Source organism: Camelus dromedarius, chromosome 2 (assembly GCF_036321535.1).
Source record: "Camelus dromedarius isolate mCamDro1 chromosome 2, mCamDro1.pat, whole genome shotgun sequence".
NCBI lineage: Eukaryota > Metazoa > Chordata > Mammalia > Artiodactyla > Camelidae > Camelus > Camelus dromedarius.
The window spans coordinates 76,464,793-76,483,711 of NC_087437.1; the positions used below are offsets into that span (position 1 = coordinate 76,464,793).

Here is an 18,919-nt window from a genome sequence, read left to right on the forward strand (position 1 = left end):
TAGTGTGTGTGAGCGTATCTCTCATGGCATTTTTTAACCCTATGTATCTTTTAGGATAACCTCTCTACTTTTCACAGATAATGAAATGTATTCCTATGTTTTTATCAGGAAACATTTATCTTGCTGCCCTTTCAGCTATTTACTTGTTCTGCAAGTTTTCATGTTTCCTTGAATAATGTTATATACCCAGTGGATATTTTTATAATGAAAAGTCACACATAGGGCTTTTTCTCATAGAGATAATATCAGTCACTTCAAAAAAGTGTCATCACACAAAAATGGGCCAGATTGAAAATTAGCGGGATACACCTTGCTGGTTGCAGCCACAAAAGGGGTTTGGTACTTAAGTGATTTAGACTTTAAGGGAGGAGTTAACTGAAAATTAGACTTTAAGGGAGGGGTTAACTGAAAATCCTTGAAGAAGACACGAGCAGCATAGAGACGGAGAGACAGGGTGGTGTCAAGAGTGGAAAAGAATGCGTAGTTTGGGAGGCTGCTCTTTGATACATTTTTGGCTTGCATTGGAGTCTGCCAGATTAACTGAGTTTTCAATTCCCTTGCTTTTTATTTCATGTATAATTTTAAAAGTGAAATGTTTATACTTCTGTAAGTGAAAATATTGAGAGAGAGATGGATTTGAAATCATTTATTCCATCAAGTTCCTTGTCTTGGTAGGAGGTAAACAGAGTTATAAAGAGTCATGAAGCACCATCACAGTGTCTCCCGTTTGTCTCTTTCTCCATCACTTTAGGTCTTCAATGCCTCACTCCTGACTGACTGAAATCAACCTCTATCTGTTGTGTTTCTATTTCTAGACTTCCCTTCTGATGCGTTTCAAACACTACTGCAAAGGAATTTAAATACCACTCAACAAGTCTTAACAATATGCATGTTGCTAACTTAATTAAACAAGGAAGTCATTAGACTGTGTGGCTCTGATGCCCAGGTGGCCTATAAGCAAACCAACCTCTAAGCCTGTAAATACGTCAGGGTTAGGAAATCAAAACTCTGAGGACAACCAATCAGAAATAGCCAACTAGGTGTCAAGTTTTAACCAATCAATAATTTCCTTTCTTTGTTTCCACACTTCTCCATATATAATCTTCCCCCTGGCTCCTGTTGCCAGAGCGTTCCTGACCACTTTTGATTTGGGATTGCCTGATTCACATCTAGTTTTGCTCAAATAAACTCTTAAAAATTTCAGTTTATCTTTTAACAGTTTTCTTTGACTCAGCTTGTACTTTCAGCCAGACCTCTAGTTTTTGTTTTTAACTTCAATATGGGGTTAATGTTTTTGAAATTTCTTTCCAAAAGGCTTGAATAAAGTTCAAATACATTACCTCGGGATTTGAAACTTTCCCAGATCTGGTTGCAGATTTATTAACAGCCATTCTTCCCTTTGGCCATCATGAACCTCTCCACATTTCTTGCCCATGTCACCTCACTTTCATATGGCTTTACTGTCCATCACTAGACCATAGACACCACAAATGCTGATCTCCAGGAATTTGAGCAATGGGAAGATTTTGAAATGAATGAGTCATTCATGAATCATCCATTCATTTGTCTATTCCCTCCTCAATCTCTGCATATCTAAATTCTGTGCTTACTTTAAGGCTTAGATTAAATACCCACCTCTTTCATGATAGTTTCCCAGATTCCTTCACACAGAACTGTGTGCTCTGAATTACCATAATATTTTATTTGTACCTCTTTTGTGATTCTTATTTTCTTTTTTATTATTCTCTAGAATGGAGTCTATATTATATTAACTTTTGTATCTTCCCTAGATCTTAGATTCATGGTCGTTAGCACATAATAGGCACTTATTCAATGTTCCTTGAGTTCATTAATTAGTAATTAAAATGAAAAAAGACCTGAGAGGTGATTGTTGCTTGAACGCCTGAATCTCTAGAATAAAGATATATGGATCTCTGTAAAGATATATGGATCTCTCTTTTTATAAAAACTTTAAAAAAAAAACTAGTGAAAGTAAAATTATGGCCAATTTTGGTATTAACATATCAGTGATTAACAACTTTGATAATAGAAACAGCCATGCTTTATTGAAAACTGACTCTGTGCCAGGCAATCTGATCACTTTAAGTATATTATCTTGGATCTTCAAACCTTATGAGGGACTCTATCCATTTAAATAATGAGCATATTGAGGCTGAGGCTGAGTCTTTTAATTTCTAAGTATGTATGTGAACTAAGATTTAAATGTTGACCTGACTGACTCCAAAGCTGTACCTACTTGCCCATACCTCTGCACTTTTTGGCTTAAGAAATATTTTTTGTTAACTAAGCTATATGTCTTGTGTGATGTCCACAGTGGAGACACAAACATGGCCAGGAAGCCTGGCTATCTGCAGTGACAGGCCTTAGTCTCCTCAGTGGAGAGCTGATGACTATTCTGCTGTGACAAAGGAAGAAGGTACCCTTAGTAAACTTTTAAGTGAAGTCCCAGAATTTAAGTTGATCTTGATCGCCATTTTCTATAACAAATGATTTTTACAACCTGGAATTTAGTGGTGAAAGGGAATGTTGGGAATATTTCTGACTGTGGCTACCTGATTACTGTTTAAAGACCTGTATATTCTGAGGACCAGGAGGTCACAGGATTGCCTTCCTCTACACTGCCTCATTAACTTAATTTCCCCTGCCTACTCTCTCTCCAGTCATCCCTGAGAAATGCTAATTGTAATGACTCTGGAGTCAATGGAAAGTAAAAACCACACAGGTACAAAACAGTTAAACTACAGAATTCCAATTTTATTTCATAGCATCAGAGTTTTGATTTTCTTTTTTGGTTGTTAAAAAAAAATACAGTATGGCTAGGTCAATGATCTTTTAATTCTGTAACTGTGTACTGGGTATATTATGTTTTACATGGGAACTGGAGAATATTACCTCTCTTTCCTTCCGTTTCCATAACTGACAAGAGTTAGGTAAGTGAGGAATGTTGTAGCTCTTTCTTTTTTTTAGTTTTTAAACTTAAAAAAATTTATTATTGAGGTATAATAAACATACAATATATTAGTTTCAGATGTACAACATAGTGGTTTGACATTTGTGAACACTGAGGTCACCACAATAAGTTTACTTACTATCTGTCACCTTACAAAGTTAATACAATATTACTGACTAACTATAGCTCTTTCTTGGTTGTCTTCTTCCTGCTCTTACAGTTAGTAAGATTTTCTGCCTCTCCACTTCAGTACTTCTTTTAGTATCTCCCAGTAGTGATAATCATTCATTTTTTTTTTGGATGGTGATTTATATTTTGCATATCCATTATCTTATTTTAGCCTAAAAATAACTATCTTATGGAAAGAAGATTGATGGTATTTTCATCTCCATTTTACAGATAAGGGGATAGGTCCTTTTCCTTTTGACTGTGGGAAAAATAGCATTTATCCTGCCATCAACTTCAAAACTGTATGGTTGTAGCAGAGCACCAGAAGACACACAGCTGAACTCAGGTTTCTCTTCTTTGTTTTCTCTTGTACTTATCAGTACATCGACTACTAGTTAAGAGCATAGCCTTTGTATTAGGACAGCAGGAATACAAGTCTCAGCTCTGACACTTGGAAGCTGCATGTTATTGGACAAGTTACTTGACCTACCTAAACCTCAATTTCATATTCTAAAAAAGTAAAGATTATGCTATTTAAACCTCTCTGAACGAAATAATGTTGGGAACTATTTAATTCCAGGTCATCATCATTGTACTTACACTCATCTATTCAAACTGGGTATGTGTTCCAGTATTTGATCATTCCCTCTACAAATATTTACATGTCCACTATATACCAGACATTGTTCTGTAAGCCAGATACACACAGTCTTTGCTCTCATCAAAATGTACGTAACAATGTCTAAGTTCATTCTGATATCAGAGTGCACACGGAAGAATATCTAAGGCTATGCACATGTCAAAAGGTCAGAATTTTGATAGGAACTAAACAGAAAAATGACAATGAGCTGCAGTAAGGAAGGAGGAAAACCAGGCAAGTGCGATGTTGTTCTAGAAACCAAGCCAAGAAAGTGTTTCAAGATGGTGGTAGTGTAGTGGTCAATTGCATTAAATGCCTTTGTGAGTCAGAGCAAGTTAGAGCCTGGGAATGAAGCTTTGATTCTGGCAAGATGGATATCATTGGTGTCTTTGCTAAAGGCAGCTTTAATGAAGGGAGGGAAAACAGAAAACAACAATTTATAGGAATGGTTCATACAAGTTTACAGGAATGAATTTCCAGCATCCGTAGCTCATGATCACTGGAATTCTTCTCTTCTAAAAAAGAATCTTGTATTTATTTTTTGGTAGTGTGGCTGACTTATTCAAATTGAACTTTTATAGTACTGCTATCATCATACCTGTTCGCCTTCAAGGCTTTATCTCTGTATCAGCATACCTAGAAATATGTCCTTTGAACTAGCCTTTCCATTGTCGGTTTTCTTTTATACTTACCACTGAGTAGAGCCTAATACCCTAGAATAACGTTAATCATCCTGTCTTATTTCCCTAAAATCTAGCATTTTATACTTGATAAAACCATACATCTTGGTGGCCTGGTAAATTGTTCAACATTTTGAGGGATTTCAGCCATTTTAAGAAACTCATGTGCCACCATTTGCAGACTTCTTTTAACACATGGCACTTATTTTCTCATACAGAACAAGAAATTCATTTCTTGTAAGGTAACCTAGAGACAAGCAAATTGGGGGGGGTGCAGGGAGGGAAGTAATTGGGTTTATTTATTTATTTATTTTTTTTAGAGGAAGTACTGGAGATTGAACCCAGGACCTTGTGCATGCTAAGCATGTGTTCTAGCACTTTGAGCTATACCCTCCCCCGATAAGCAAATTTGAGTACGCCTCTCATTGGTTTGTTTCTTGGGATCTCAAATACTAAAATGCATGATGGTTTCTGGCATTTAATTTCTTGTTTTAGAGAGAATGTTGAGATATTTGAGAGATGGTGTTTGAGCTTGCTTTTGAGCTTTGCTGTCAGGATTGGGGTCTCTAACTTTGGAAAGGAATCACCCTCATGTTTGACACAGGACACAGGAACTCTCTCTAGAAATTCCAAATATTTCAGCCTGAATTGGTTTAGCAAATTGCCAGCGCCAAAGAGAATCCATTCAGATTTAACATTTCTTTAAAAAAAATGTTTAAAATTTTATTTCCATTAAAACATTTCCATAAAAAGAATATGTAGTAAACATGTGGAATACCTGACATTTGACTGTAGTGTTTTCTCCATGTTATTATGAGCACATGACATAAGAGAAACATATTATCTTGATTTTAGACAGCAAATCTGATGAGGATTTAGAGAATAACCAGTATTTTTTTTAAACTTAAGTGCAAGTATTTTATAAGTGAATAAAGCAGGAGTTTATTTTTCAGTAAAAGCCTTCCCTAAGCCTAAGCTTTCTTTATTAACATATCAGGATATAGAAATGGGCTTTATGATAACAAATAACAGATCCTTTCACCATTTGAAAAGAAAAAAATGCTATTTGCTGAGCATTTTGAATTGTAAAGACAGAATTTTAAAAATGAATACCTTCGAGAATTTTTTTCTTGTGAAAGTTTCTTAGAGGAGAACAGTTTTCTAAAGCTAGTGGCTCTCTTAATCTGCATTCCTAGCCAAGTGTGACAATAACAAGCTCTTTGCCCAGAGATGAGTTACCTGCCTCAGGTAGATGGATCATGAGCAATTTAGGCCATTGCTTCATTATGTGAGACAGAATATGTTGTTATTAGATTTGCAATACCATTTACACAGAAGCTTTATTTAGAGAATCTGTGAGTGCTTGCCTATCATTGAATATTTGCCGTAAGTCCATAGGGTGAAAGCTATGAAGCTGTTTCCTTCGAGTAAAAGTGATTCACCAAATAGAGAAGTCATAGCCAACATGTTTAAAGGCATCATGTACTCTATACATGAGTATATAGGAAAGAAATAGGGCCTCCAGCTCACACATCATGCCATTTCTTTGTGTAGATTGCCTTGGGGAATAATATTTTTTAAAATATAAGTATCCGTAGAAAATAGGAATAGCAGATCATTTGCTCCTCACTGTTCACACTTGCTAAGACTCTTACAGAGATTCTCCCTGGGCACATGAATCAGTTTAATAATGATTGCTGCCAGTTGGTGGCTAGACATCAGACTGCCAGCCTACTCAACAGTGTTGCCATCTGCTATTTGGATTCACAGTGTGCTGCTGCTACGCACCATCTCATTAAGAACGGGACCCTTGTGAGCTATAGACAGTAGCTTATTCAAGTGAGCTGAGGCAGACTCCTCCCCAAGCCACATTTGTAGAGGCTGTGTGCATCTCATCTTATCTGGGAATTGCTCTGTGCTGATCATGTGGTCTGGTAGCTCACTGTCTCTGATCATTTAGGTGTTAGTCTTTTGAGCCAGCTCCTTATTTCATAGCAGTATTAAAATACAAAAATGATTATTTCAAAGATTTATAAAAAAAAAATTCATTCCACTTTCCATTTTACATCTTGAAATGATTTTAGTCAGTGGCTTGCCAAACACAAATATTCTAATAAGTTAAGTGTATTATAATCCATTGGGGTTTTTTGGATAGCCTTGCCAGTTCTGAAGATTTTTCAGTTTTGTGGAAATTCCCACTGCCTAGTTTTTATTTCTTGGAAACTGATTTTCAAAGGCTTTCATTATACTTTTCCTTTTTCTTCTCCTGCTAAATATCCAAAGGCATCTGTGAATGCAAAATAGTTGTATTTGTCAGACAAAAATCAGTGCATTTTATCCATCTTCACCAATCATCTTAGAGAATTTAGCATTGTTACAGGAAAACAAAATTTATTTGCATAGGTCATATAATATTTAGATCTCTTCATCTGCCTCAATGCATAATGCATTCTGTAGCACTTTAAGAATTAGACAATTATTTCTCAAAATTGGGCCAGTTTTAAACTGCAAAGGATTTAGGGGCTGGTGTTCAGGCTTAGGCACCCCTCCCCCACTTCCCCTGACACACTTACCCTGTTCTCATACTTGCACTTACCCTCATCCAAAATGTGTTTCTTAAACCCTGTTTGTTAGGTGCTCTGTGAAGAAAGGCTTTTGTGGGCAGACAATTGGGAAGTGGGGCATCTCAGGCTGGGTTCTCCAAGATGCAGACTCTGAGATGTAGCTTAACCAGCAGGACTTTTTTAAGATGAGCTCTTGGGACCAATACTTGCAGAAAAAAGGGGAAGAAGCAGGATCGGGTAGAAGGAAAAGCTGAGTTGTAATTGCAGGTCCAGCAACGCCTTGGCCAACATCACAGGGAGCTCTGGAGTTGGAATGACTTTCAAACTTGTCCTGATATGGGCAGGAGAACAACTCTATAACCTTGCCGTGATAGGGCGCTGGATATGGGCAACCCCATAAAGGGGTGTGACGTTAGGTAAGGTGGATCCCTGCAGCTGAGGCAATTCCCAAAGAGGGCTGACAGCTGCAGACTGCCTGCTGACAGTACTCCCAGTAAATAAGGAGCGAGTCCTTCTTGAAGGAGGATCCGAGGCTGACATTATAATGCTGCCACTTGGGCCAGGTCAAATCATCTCTTTTGGAGAGTTGTAGTAAACTTTGACATATGAGTGGCTTTGAAACTCTGGCACTGAAGAAACCTTCCAACTTTGTTTCTTTCCTAACATCAGTTCATATCCTATGGAACTAGGGTTCCACCAAACATAATTTGATTAATCTCTCCCTAATCTTATAGAACCTTGCTGGCTATGTTAAAAGAACTGAGTACAGATTGTTTGTTTTCTCCAGGCTTCCCTTTTTTATAAGTCCTAATTGAAAACTTTGGTATTACCCTTCTAGTTATGGGCTTGCAAGTCACATGCTCAGGTGTGGAAAAAGAGCTTCATTTTTCCATAACTGAACCTAATTCATATTTTAAGCTCGCCTTCTGCCTAGTCGTGCGCGCGCGTGCATACACACACACACACACACAGAATCCTTAACTTTATTCATTTTCCAGGTATATAGACATTCTATTCTAAAATAAGTGAATACAACATCTTCTCTTCCAGCCAGGGTTGTGGCTAAGCTCCAGGGGACTTCAGACATGTCTTGTCCTTGGGGGATACATCTGATTCTTGATTGGCATCTGTCCACAGCTGGCATCCACTGAGATGAACACCATCCTTTCTGGTCTTCACCAACATCACCCTCCATGTTGACATTCGATGAGATGTCTGCATTTACATCCAGTACCTCTTCAGAGAGTTCTTACTCCATCTCTGGCCAAGAGGTCCCTTGAGTCTGCCAGCTCTTGGGGTCATTTTTCAAATGCTTTCAATCCCACCAAGAGAAAAACATTAGCTTGATTCTGTGGTCTCATAATGTCTCTGACGTAGTTTAGGATCTATCTGCCTAGCTACTCAATGCAATCCAATTTTAATGCCACAGTGTCAATATAACACTACGGGACTTTCTCAGGATAACCAGATAGAGAGTAGAGCACTGGTCTCTCTGTTCTTAGATCACATTTTTGGGGGTGTTCTTTCATGCTCTAAATTAGAATATTGAAGTTTTCTTCAGAACCCTCATTAGCAGGTAACTCTCTCAGTTTCTCTCTATCTGTGATTTACTTCTTAGTGCTGAGTTTTTGAGTTTTTTGTTTGTTTGTTTGTTTGTGAGTTTGGAGGAGATAGGCACAGAAGAGATTGGCTAGACAAGTATCCTTCCAATCCTCCATTTTATGCCATGATTTTGGGCCTTAGAAACTCAAAGCCAATATCTTATTTTTCTTTGGATGAGTCTTCTATGAACTCTCTTCCTTAAAGCATGAGGCCTTCAAGACTAGTTTGAGTAGGGGAATGAACTTGGCTGAGGGGAAGGTGCTAAGTATTATGACCAGGAGTGGCCTTGAAGGACAGTGGAATGAGTGAATCTTTCTAATAAGCAGAGCTGGGAGTGGTGTACCTGGTCATCTCCTTTGTTTAGAGGAGGACAGGTTCTAGGTGAGAATATGTGGTTTACTGGCCAGTGGATAATGGCCTGACCATCTGTTCAGGGGCCAGGAAAGAAAAGGACTGGATAATTGGAGCCAAGGAAGTGTGGCGTGGAGGTATGTGGATGGACATATGGGAGTGGACACAGAGTGTGAAGACTTTTGTTTCACACATTAATATCTATCAGAAAGCATCTGTTTTGGAAGGGGCACTTAGCAACCAAATAAACAAACTGTCTTGGCCAGTTGAGGTTAGTCAGGCTTTGTCATCAGACACCCTGCACCAGCATGATAGGCATGTGAATTCATGGAATAGCTTCAGTGGCAGAGCTGGAAGTTAAGTATGGGCCCAACACATGGACTCTCACTTACCAAGGCTGATCTAGCTACTGTAGCTTCTGGATGTCCAGCCTGGCAGTCAAAGAGACCATCCCTAAGCTCTCAACATGGCACTGTTCCTCAAGGAGAATAACTGGCCACCCAGTGGCAAATTGACTATAATGGGCCTCTCCCATCTGGGAAGGGCCAGTAATTTGTCCTCACAAGGAGGAACAGAAGCTAGTTCAGGAAAGGGTTTGCCTTTCCTACCTGCAGAGCCTCAGCTAGCATTACTATAAAGGACTTACACAGTATTCAGCCACTTTATGGTGATAAAGGTGCAAGAGTAGGCCCACGATCATGGGATCTCCTGGACTTACCACCGCCTCATACATGCAGCCAGCCTCATGGAATGCTGGAACAGTCCTCTAAAGATAGAGCTAAATGGTGAGCTTTATGAGGCAACATTCTGAAAGAATGGGTTGTCACCCTTCAGGATACAGTGTAGTCATCAAACCAGAGACCTCTATGGTGCTGTGTCCCCAGTTGGAAGACTACAAGAGTCAAGTGGGATGGCAAAAGAGTGGTCTCATTTACAACACTCCCAACAACTTCTTATTGGAAGCATGTGTGCTTCCTGCCCTGCAAGTCCACACTAGGTTAGCTAAGGTCCTGGTTCCCAAAGGGGGCATACTCTTCCTAGGGGCTACAGCGAGGGTCCCGTCAGCAACAAGAAATGGTTGCCACCAGGGTATTTTGTGCTCCTTATGCCCAGGGGCATGCAGATGAGGAGTCACCATATTCGGGTCATTGACTATGATGAGCAGGAGGTCAGGCTGCGTCTACAAAATAGCACAGGGAGGTATATGTCTGGAGCCCAGGCAAGCCATTTGGTGCCTCCCGTCGCTCCCCCGCCCTACTATTAACTGTGAACAGACTCATATGGCAAACCTAGCCTAAGAAGGGCATGATTACCAAGGGTTCAGACCCCTCAAGAATGAAAGTTTGCACCATGTCATCAGGTAAACCAATAGGAACAGCCGAGGCAATTGGTAAGTGCAATGGGAATCCAAAATGGATAGTGGAGGAGAAGATGAGGACCACCTGCAGCCTTGAGATCAACTGCAGTGGGCGGGGATGTAGTTCATCCTGCTAACCTCCCTCCCTCTTCTGTTTCCCCCAGGAATACAGGCCTACAGGGACCATGGAGGCCTTGCTCCCTGAGGTGTGCACTTAGTAGCTAGTGTACAGTGTACCACTCAGATCTCTCACAGATGGGAGTGTACCTGACTGAGGGCCCCAGCTGTGGCTCTCTAGATCCATTATTTTCATGCTGAGGCTCCATTTCTCATGGATTGTTGGCACCAGAATGACTGAGTGGGGTATCCTAATGCACAGCTATTCCTGTGAGGTAGGGGACACCTCTGAGGGTGGGTTAGGCTTTGAGGGGTCTTCATCAGCCTGAACTTAAACTTTCTTGCAATTGTGCTGCAGAGACTCTTGCTTCTCAGTCCTTCTACCTTCTCTCTTTCCTTCAAAGGGATCAGACATGCTAGGCAGTCTGAAGACTTTGCCTCCTCTGGCTTCCTCTCTGTTTTCAACCCTCACAGGCATTTCTCCAAGTAGATCTCTTATAAATCTAATCTCGTGCTTTGCATGAGCTTCTCAGAGGATCTGAACTAGTAAATTTGGACTTAGTTCTGGCAGGTGGTTAAGTTACTTGTGGACCAGTTTCATACCACCGAGGCTTGTTTTTTGAACAAGTCTAGTGTAGATACCATTGTCATGCTAGTTTAGCCCTACTTATGTAAGGTGTAACCTTCCTGGGATCCTAGTGAAAGTTTGGAGTATTCAGTGAGGACACTGGCTGGATAGAAATTGTGTTTCCCACTCTCATGCTAGTTTTGGGGAATTGTTTAGTGTTCAGCAGTGGACGCAAAGGTATCTGTATGCAAATTTCTGGGATTTTCTTCTCTGCATATGTTCCTCCTTGCTGATTCTCTGCCCTGAAAATTCAAGCCATCTGTCCCATTCAATACTAATCTTTTGTCTCAACTCAGCAAGGTTGCTCTGCTCTGCTAAAGCTCCTCCTCCTGCAAAGTGATCCAGAGTACTTAAACACAGAAAGGCAGGACAACAGTAGGGTTGGTCACCCTATTTCCCCTCCTCAGTGATCAGTCCTTTGCTACCAGTTGTCCAATGTCTGAAATGCTGCTTCACACAATTTTCCTAGCTTCTTGAACGAAGACAGCTCATCTTTTTGTGAAAGTTCTAATATATGTATTTAGAGGTATAAGTTTCCCATCAGTATTTGCTTCACACTATCCCATAAGCTTTGATATATTGTATTTTCATTAGAATTCATTTCAAAATATTTTATAAATTCACTATAATACATAGTTTGACTTATGGGTCATTAGGAGTATGTTCCTTAAATTACAACCATTTGGGATTTTTTTTAATCTTTATGTTAACTGATTTCTGGTTTGCTTAATACTCTAGGATTTCAATCTTTTGAATTCATTTAGCTGATTTGTGATCAATCAGATGGTTAGTGTTGGTAAGTGTCCTGGGTGTACCTTAAAAGAGTATGTATTCTGAAATGTTTGGACATAATGTTTTATATTATGTCTCACTCTTATGCATCATGACAATACATAGCAAGTGGAAGGAGTTCAACACATATGAAATAACTCAAAGGTTTTATCCTATTGGTGGTAATTCCAGACCATATGAGAGAGGATGATTATGAAGTCACATGGGTGTAGGCAGAGAGAAAATTATTTTTGGTAAAATGGAACTTTAAAAAGGAACCTCAAATCAAAATGTGCAGTTCCTCTCCAGCACCATTCCAGTCAACATTAATACCAACCCTTTTTGTTATGGAAATTATCCCAATATTTTTCCTTCTTATATTTCTAGCAATTTTCCTTTCATTTGTTGTAAGCTCAGTATCACTATGTGACAGTAGAAAACAACCTCTTTGGAAAAAATAATGACTGATTTATTAGGTTCATAGAGATACAAGAAATGGTTAATTTTATTTCTCCAAATGATTCATGATTGCTCCTGAGATTACATGAGTTTAGAAGAATCTAGTATCTCTATCCAATGGTCAAATGTTTCAAGTAGAATCATTTTTTAATTTTCCAAGTTCTAGTGTCACTTTCTATTTCTTATAAACATCACTCAAGGTTAAAACTGTTACTAATGTACAGCTTCTAGGAAATACATTGAACCTTGCTACTTAACCCCTCTGCCAACTTTGTTCTGGACAATGAAATTTTGATGATAGAAAGAAGGAAGAATATGGATTTAGACAAGGCTAACAGCACACTTTCCAGGCTTAGAAGATGCCTCTGGTGCCCTCTCTCCCATCTCTTCTACCTCTGGTTCTAGCCGCAGCTCTGGTGAACACCTCTAGGCAGGTTTCACTGAGCTCTGTGCTGACAGTGCCTCACCTCAGGCGTGCATCAAGAATCTAGCTTCCTTCCCAAAGCTACCCTGATGCAGCATGTGTGATGGTGTGGCACCAGTGAGGCTCTCGTCCTGGAGGGTTAACACCCCATGGAAGTAGCCCTCAGCTACTGAGAGATAAATGCTTCTCCTTTTCATCCCTCAGGCAGGCAGTTTCGAGACATAGTTTAATAAGAATCCTGAGAAGGTTCTGCACTAACTAGCCATGAACACTAGTGGCCCACTCAATAACACTACCTTGCTTTGCTTGGATTTTCTTTCCCTTTTCCCCTGTTCACTCCTGTCTCATTCCTGTTCCCTGGGATCACATTCCCAAATAGATGTGTCTACCTTTGAAGGCCCTGCTTTCAAGAATAACCTAGATTAAGACACTAGGTAAATAGGTTGTTAGTAGATTAAATAATGTAGGAATATAATTTCCCTTGACTCTGCACATGCTACAAGGAAACACTTATTTAGTTGGGAGCACAGTTTATGGTAATTTTGATGATTTTCCATCTTTTTCCTTTTTGAGAGTTCATCATCCATCATGATGTCTGAATGCCTGAAGAAAAAAAAGTTGGTACAAATTAGCTTATAATTGGAAAGGCAAATTTCTTTGTGATGACAGCTCTAAGCACTTTTTTCTTTGTGTGGGGACCCTCAGTTATGTGACTGGATAGTTCAATCCAATAAGGAGGAGCCCTCAGTCTACTTAACGAGGCAGAGCTTTTTGTTGCTTTGGAAACAACCATATCACATTTCTTATTCTCCTTGGTGAAAAGCTGGTGCTTTTACTGCTGTGATCCTTTCTGGCTAAGACTCTCAAGTAAACCTTAAAAATGTAAAAATTACTGGAATACTGTCAAGACTTTATTCATGAAAAACTGAAGAAACATCTTGAAAGATTCAGGGGTTATTAGGGATAAATTTAGGCTGCCCATATGCTAGCCCTGAGAAAAATGTTAGCAGTTATAATTTTTTACTCATTTAAGGAATAGAAGACACTACAGAGAACATAATTGGTAAATTCCTCTCTCCTCACAGGAACTTATATTCTAGTGGTGAGGAAAGTGAGATAGTAAGGAAATTAAATAATTAAAATGCACGGCATTTCAAATAAAGGTTACAGATAAAAATTAACTAGAAATGGGGGAATGAATGTGCAAGTTTTTTGTTTTGTTTTAATCTCTAGGTTTTACTGAAAAAAAAAATGACATTTGAACAAAACCTGAGGAGGAGTAAAGGGTCAGTCATATAGGTGTCTCGGGGAGGACCATTCAGGAAGCAAGAGAAGCCATCCCCAGAGCCCCGAAATGGAAAGAGGCCAGTGTGGTTTTAGAGATATGAGCATTAAAAGATGAAGTTAGAAATGGCATGGGGGAAAGGAGGCAATGGCAGATCATGTGAGAGAGGGGTTCTCAATGGATGGAGGGCCATACTATGCACCGAGCTGATGTTTTGAAAAACCAGGAGAACATTTAGGTATTACTATGATTGGGATGGTACTAGTGGGTAGGCAACATTTATGATAAAAGTACAATAATGTTTGGGACAGGTCCACGAACAAAGCATTTTTCTACATTTTGTGCATCTTTAAAATGCCCTGCTCCTTATTCCTGTAGATGTAAAACTTTATTTATGCTAACTTCTAAATCCCATTCATGGCAAGCCAGGTTACTGGGATACACTCTTCACTGAAAACAAGTAAACATCCCAGATAAAATATAGTTGATCGGTTCCGGAAAACGTTGGCTAATATTTTTTCAAGTCTTTTCCTGCCCCAGGCTCTCTCTCCTTCCTTTTTAGGATTTCGGTTTCATATATGTTAGATCACTTGATGGTATTCTATCAGTTATTAATGCTTTGTTTATTTAAAGTATCTCTCAGTTTACTTATATTCGGATGATTTCTAGTGACCAGACTTCAAGTTTAATGATGCTTTCTACTACTGTGTCCAACCTACTGATAATTCTATCAAATTATTTCAGATACTGTATTTTTCAGTTGTGGGATTTCCATCTCATTAAAAAAATTATCTGTATCTCTCTCAAAATTCTCTACTTCTTCACCCATTACATCTTATTTTAGTAAGATTCCTTAACATAGAAAATCCTAAAGAGGCTACTAGAAAACTACAAGACCTTATGTACTAATTTTAACATCTGGACTGACTTATGATTTTATTGATTTATGAGAAAGGTGACACTGCAGGGCAGTAGGAAAAGAATGGTCTTTCAAGAAAAGGACCTGGGTAAGCTGGATAGCTATATGAAAAAAAAAAATTAACATTTACTGCGTACTCTACTAAAATCAATTCTACATGGTTAATAGATTTAAAAATTCAAAGAAAAACATTTTTTTTTAGATGATAACATAGGAGAAGGTTCCTGTAGGCAGTGATTTCTTAGGATAGCAAAGGCACTAACCATAAAAGAAGGCTGATAAATTAGACTTCCAGAAAAATTTTATAGTCATTAAAATTTAACAATGAGATAGTTAAAATGCAAGTCACAGGTTAGGAAAAGTGTTTTGTTTTGCTTCTTTTTTTTTTTTTTTTTTTTTGCAGTGCTCATAAATGAAAATGGCCTCACAACTAGAATATATAAAACAAATAGAAAAAGATAAACAACTCTCTCCCTGACCAAAAATGAAATAAAGAACCAAAAGGCATTTTACTAAAGCGGATATTCACATGACTAATAATTACATGAAAAGAGGCTCTCTTACATTAGTCATCAGAGAAGTGTAAATTTTTTTTTTTTTTTTAAACAGAAGTGTAAATTGAAACCATACAATCACCAACCGTTGGTGAGGGTGTGGAGCAATGAAAACTCATTATACACTGCTGCTGGGAGAGTAAATTTGAAAAACTGTTTGGCACTATCAACAAAACCTATGTTGGAGCTATTCTACTTTTAGGTGTATATCCCAATAGAAATGTGTATCTATGTGATACATATATATCTTTAGATACATATACTGATGAGTATAATAATGTTCACAGCAGTATTATTTGTAATAGCCCCAAGCCTGGAAGTAACATGAATAACCCAGTATCAATATAAGGGATCAGTCACAAAAGACATATTATATGATTCCATTTTAATAAAATGACCAGAACAGGTAAATCTACAGAGACAAAAAGTAAATTAGTGGTTACTGAGGACTAGAAAGGATGGAGGGTATCATAGGGGAGTGACAGCTAGACAGTATGCAGTTGTTTTGAGGTGATTAAAGTGTTGTACAATTGATTGTGCCTGCCAGTGGTTGCACTTACCCGTGAATACACTAAAGAAACATTAAACTATACACTTTAATAGATGAAAATTGTATGGTATGTGCACTGTATCTCAATATAACTGAAACTTAAAAAAACTGTATAAATGGTAAGCTGCAGTACATTCACACAATTAACTGCCATACAGCATAAAATACAGACCTGTTACACACAACAATGGATGAATCTCAAATATATTATGGAGTGAAAGAAATAAACTACTAAAGAATATTTACTTAATAATTCACTTCATGTGAAATTAAAGAAAAGACAAAACTAATCTGTGTATTTGAGGATAAGACAGTGGTTACACTTGGGGAGAAGTTACCCCTGGCTGGGCAGGGAGCTGGAGGAGCTAGGCATTCTCTATTTCTTGATCTGGGTATTGGTTGCAAGGTGTGTTTGTGTTAGTCTTTGAAAGTTTACTGAACTGTACATTTACAGTTTGCCCACTTTCCTGGATTTTATACTTCAACAAAAGTTCATTAAGATTTTTTTAAAAATCCAGTTCAGTAAGTTGCACTATTAGTACGCATTTAAAAGAAGAGCTAAAAGAATACGTAAGCATTTTGACAGTTAATTTTTGTGGGTTGGAATTATGCTGAATTTTAATGTTCTTCTATATACTTTTCAGTATTTTCCAAATTACCATTGTGGACATGTATTACATTTATCACTAGAAAAAATGCTATAAGGATACAGTGGTCTGAGATCTCCTTGTATTACGTTTATACCAATTTAGTAACAGTGTAAGGACTCTGGCTTTTGCGCCCAGATAGGAAGGGATTGCCATTTTAGAGTGAAGGAGGGTGTGGCTGCTGGTCTGGGGATTTCCTGGCGGTCTTGCTGACTGCCAGGAACTCAGTAGCGGCCACCTGGCGGGGAAGAGCAGAGGTGCAAGTGTAGGGACCCAAAAAATTGTGAAGCCTCAGCAGGTGGGACCCAGTGAACCCAGCGAGTCGTAGTCCTTCTGGAACCTAAGTCCTTACTGCAGAACTGGTCGGACGAGGAGCCGAAGCTCTAGCCTCCGTGCTGGGTAAATGGAAAGATCAGAGCCTAATCATTGTTATTCCTCTGTTTTATGTAAGGCCAGAAGCTGAGAGCGGTTTTTACATTAGTATGAGGTTGTTAAAAAAAAAAAAAAAAAAAAAAAGACAAATAAGCCCCAAAGACTGTTCCTGGCCTGCAAACCCTAAAATATTTGCTACCTGGCTTTTCACAGAAGACTACCAATTCCTTGAATAAGAAACTCTAGGCTGAAAATTTTTAAGGTATTTTAAAATGTTACCTGGGTAAGCTCTTGCTGGTGAGGAGCCAGGTGGGGACTGGGCCTGCAAGGAAACTTTCGGTTAGGGTTATCAGGAGATTTAGTAATGCCCAGGCTTGTCGGACACAGGAAGTCAGAATCCACTAAGGAGAGGGTAAAAGCTCATCTCTGGAGAATCCAGTCTGGACCGGGATGGTCAGGCACCGCGGGCCACACATCACTGGCACTTCCTGGCAGAGGGCTCCAAACGATAAGCCATGCTCACTGCAGCCCTCAGCGGACGGCAGAGGAGCGGTATTCAAGCAGGTAAGCAGCGTTGCCACGTCTGGAGATGCCAACGGAGCGTCTCGGGAGTTTTCTTTCCTGTTCTCTGCGGTGGGCAGCCCCGCCGACTGAGCGCTCCGCCAGCGCATCTGTAACTTTTGGAGACGCGCCCTGTGGGTGCGGCCGCCTAGCGCCTGCGCAGTGCTGCTCGCCCGCTGCTCCCACGGCGCAGGCCCGGTGGGTCCTCAGCCCGGGAGGAGTGCGACCCCGCCTGGGTACCCGAGGGAGGAGGGAAGCTGGGCGGAAGGACGCGTACAGTGTTTTTTTGCGGAACTGTTTGAGTTAGTTGTGTACATCATAACTCTTCACCCTTAAATATGACCAATGTTTGCGGTACGCAAAGGACAATTTCATTTTTTTCAGCCTAATGTATCACTACTGTCTTGTAGGAGTTAGGGATTCTCCTACATCATTGCCGTGGCGCTATTGATTTTGGGCGTGACGATTCTTTGTTGTGGGGGAGGGGAGATGTCTTGTGCATTGCACAAGTGTTTAGTAGCATTTCTGGCCTCTGCTCATTAGATGCCAGTAGCAACCCTCCCTTCCCCTCCTCCGCTGGTGACAACCAAAAATGTTTTCAGACATTGTCAGATGTGTGTGGGGGGCAGGGCAGTGCAAAATCACCCCAATTGAGGACTACTGTCCTATAGGATTGCAGGGTAGTGTCTTTAAGAAATGTATCATTAGGCTCTTCAGACACAAGAAGTCAGAATCCACTAAACGGTGTCACATTACTATAATGTAATATATAGGTCATATTAGAATTTCCTCGATTGTATCCCCCACCCTACGCCAAATCCTTTCTTGCCGTATTGTTGTTTGTAAAATATAAATCCAGAATTTAACAAAGATCGAGTCTCTAGTTACTTTTAATTTAGACTATTTCCCCAGCCATTTTTGTTTATTTTTTTTGTGGCATTGACTTTTTGAAAAGTTTAGGCCAGCGGTTTTCCAGAATATCCTTCAATTTGGGTACTCAGATTCATCCTCGCTGTAAGATTCACGTTGAATTTTTTGTTTTTGACTGGAATTCTCCTAGGTGATTTTATATCCATTTTTTTCTATTTCAAAGGACTCTCTAGCTGTTCCAACGTTTAATTTTATTAAGTCCATTTATCTCCCAGTGATTTGAGATACCACTTTATCACATACATAAATTTCCACATTGTACTTGGCTCTATATCTGTATTTTCTTTTTTTTCCACATAGATCTGCTTGACTACTCGTGGGCTAATATTTTACTGCTTTAATTATAGAAACCGTATATTTTCCAATATC

The 18,919-nt window shown here is 39.2% G+C and overlaps 1 long non-coding RNA gene across 1 annotated transcript; it reads right to left on the bottom strand.

The window, feature by feature from the left end:
- Positions 1 to 12,296: 12,296 nt before the first annotated feature.
- LOC105087707 (uncharacterized) lies at positions 12,297 to 17,902 on the bottom strand. The gene is made up of 2 exons (XR_837033.3): positions 17,339 to 17,902; positions 12,297 to 13,335 (listed from the first exon to the last, which is right to left on the bottom strand). It is a non-coding gene; the product is annotated as an uncharacterized LOC105087707 (long non-coding RNA).
- Between the last annotated feature and the right edge of the window lie 1,017 nt (positions 17,903 to 18,919).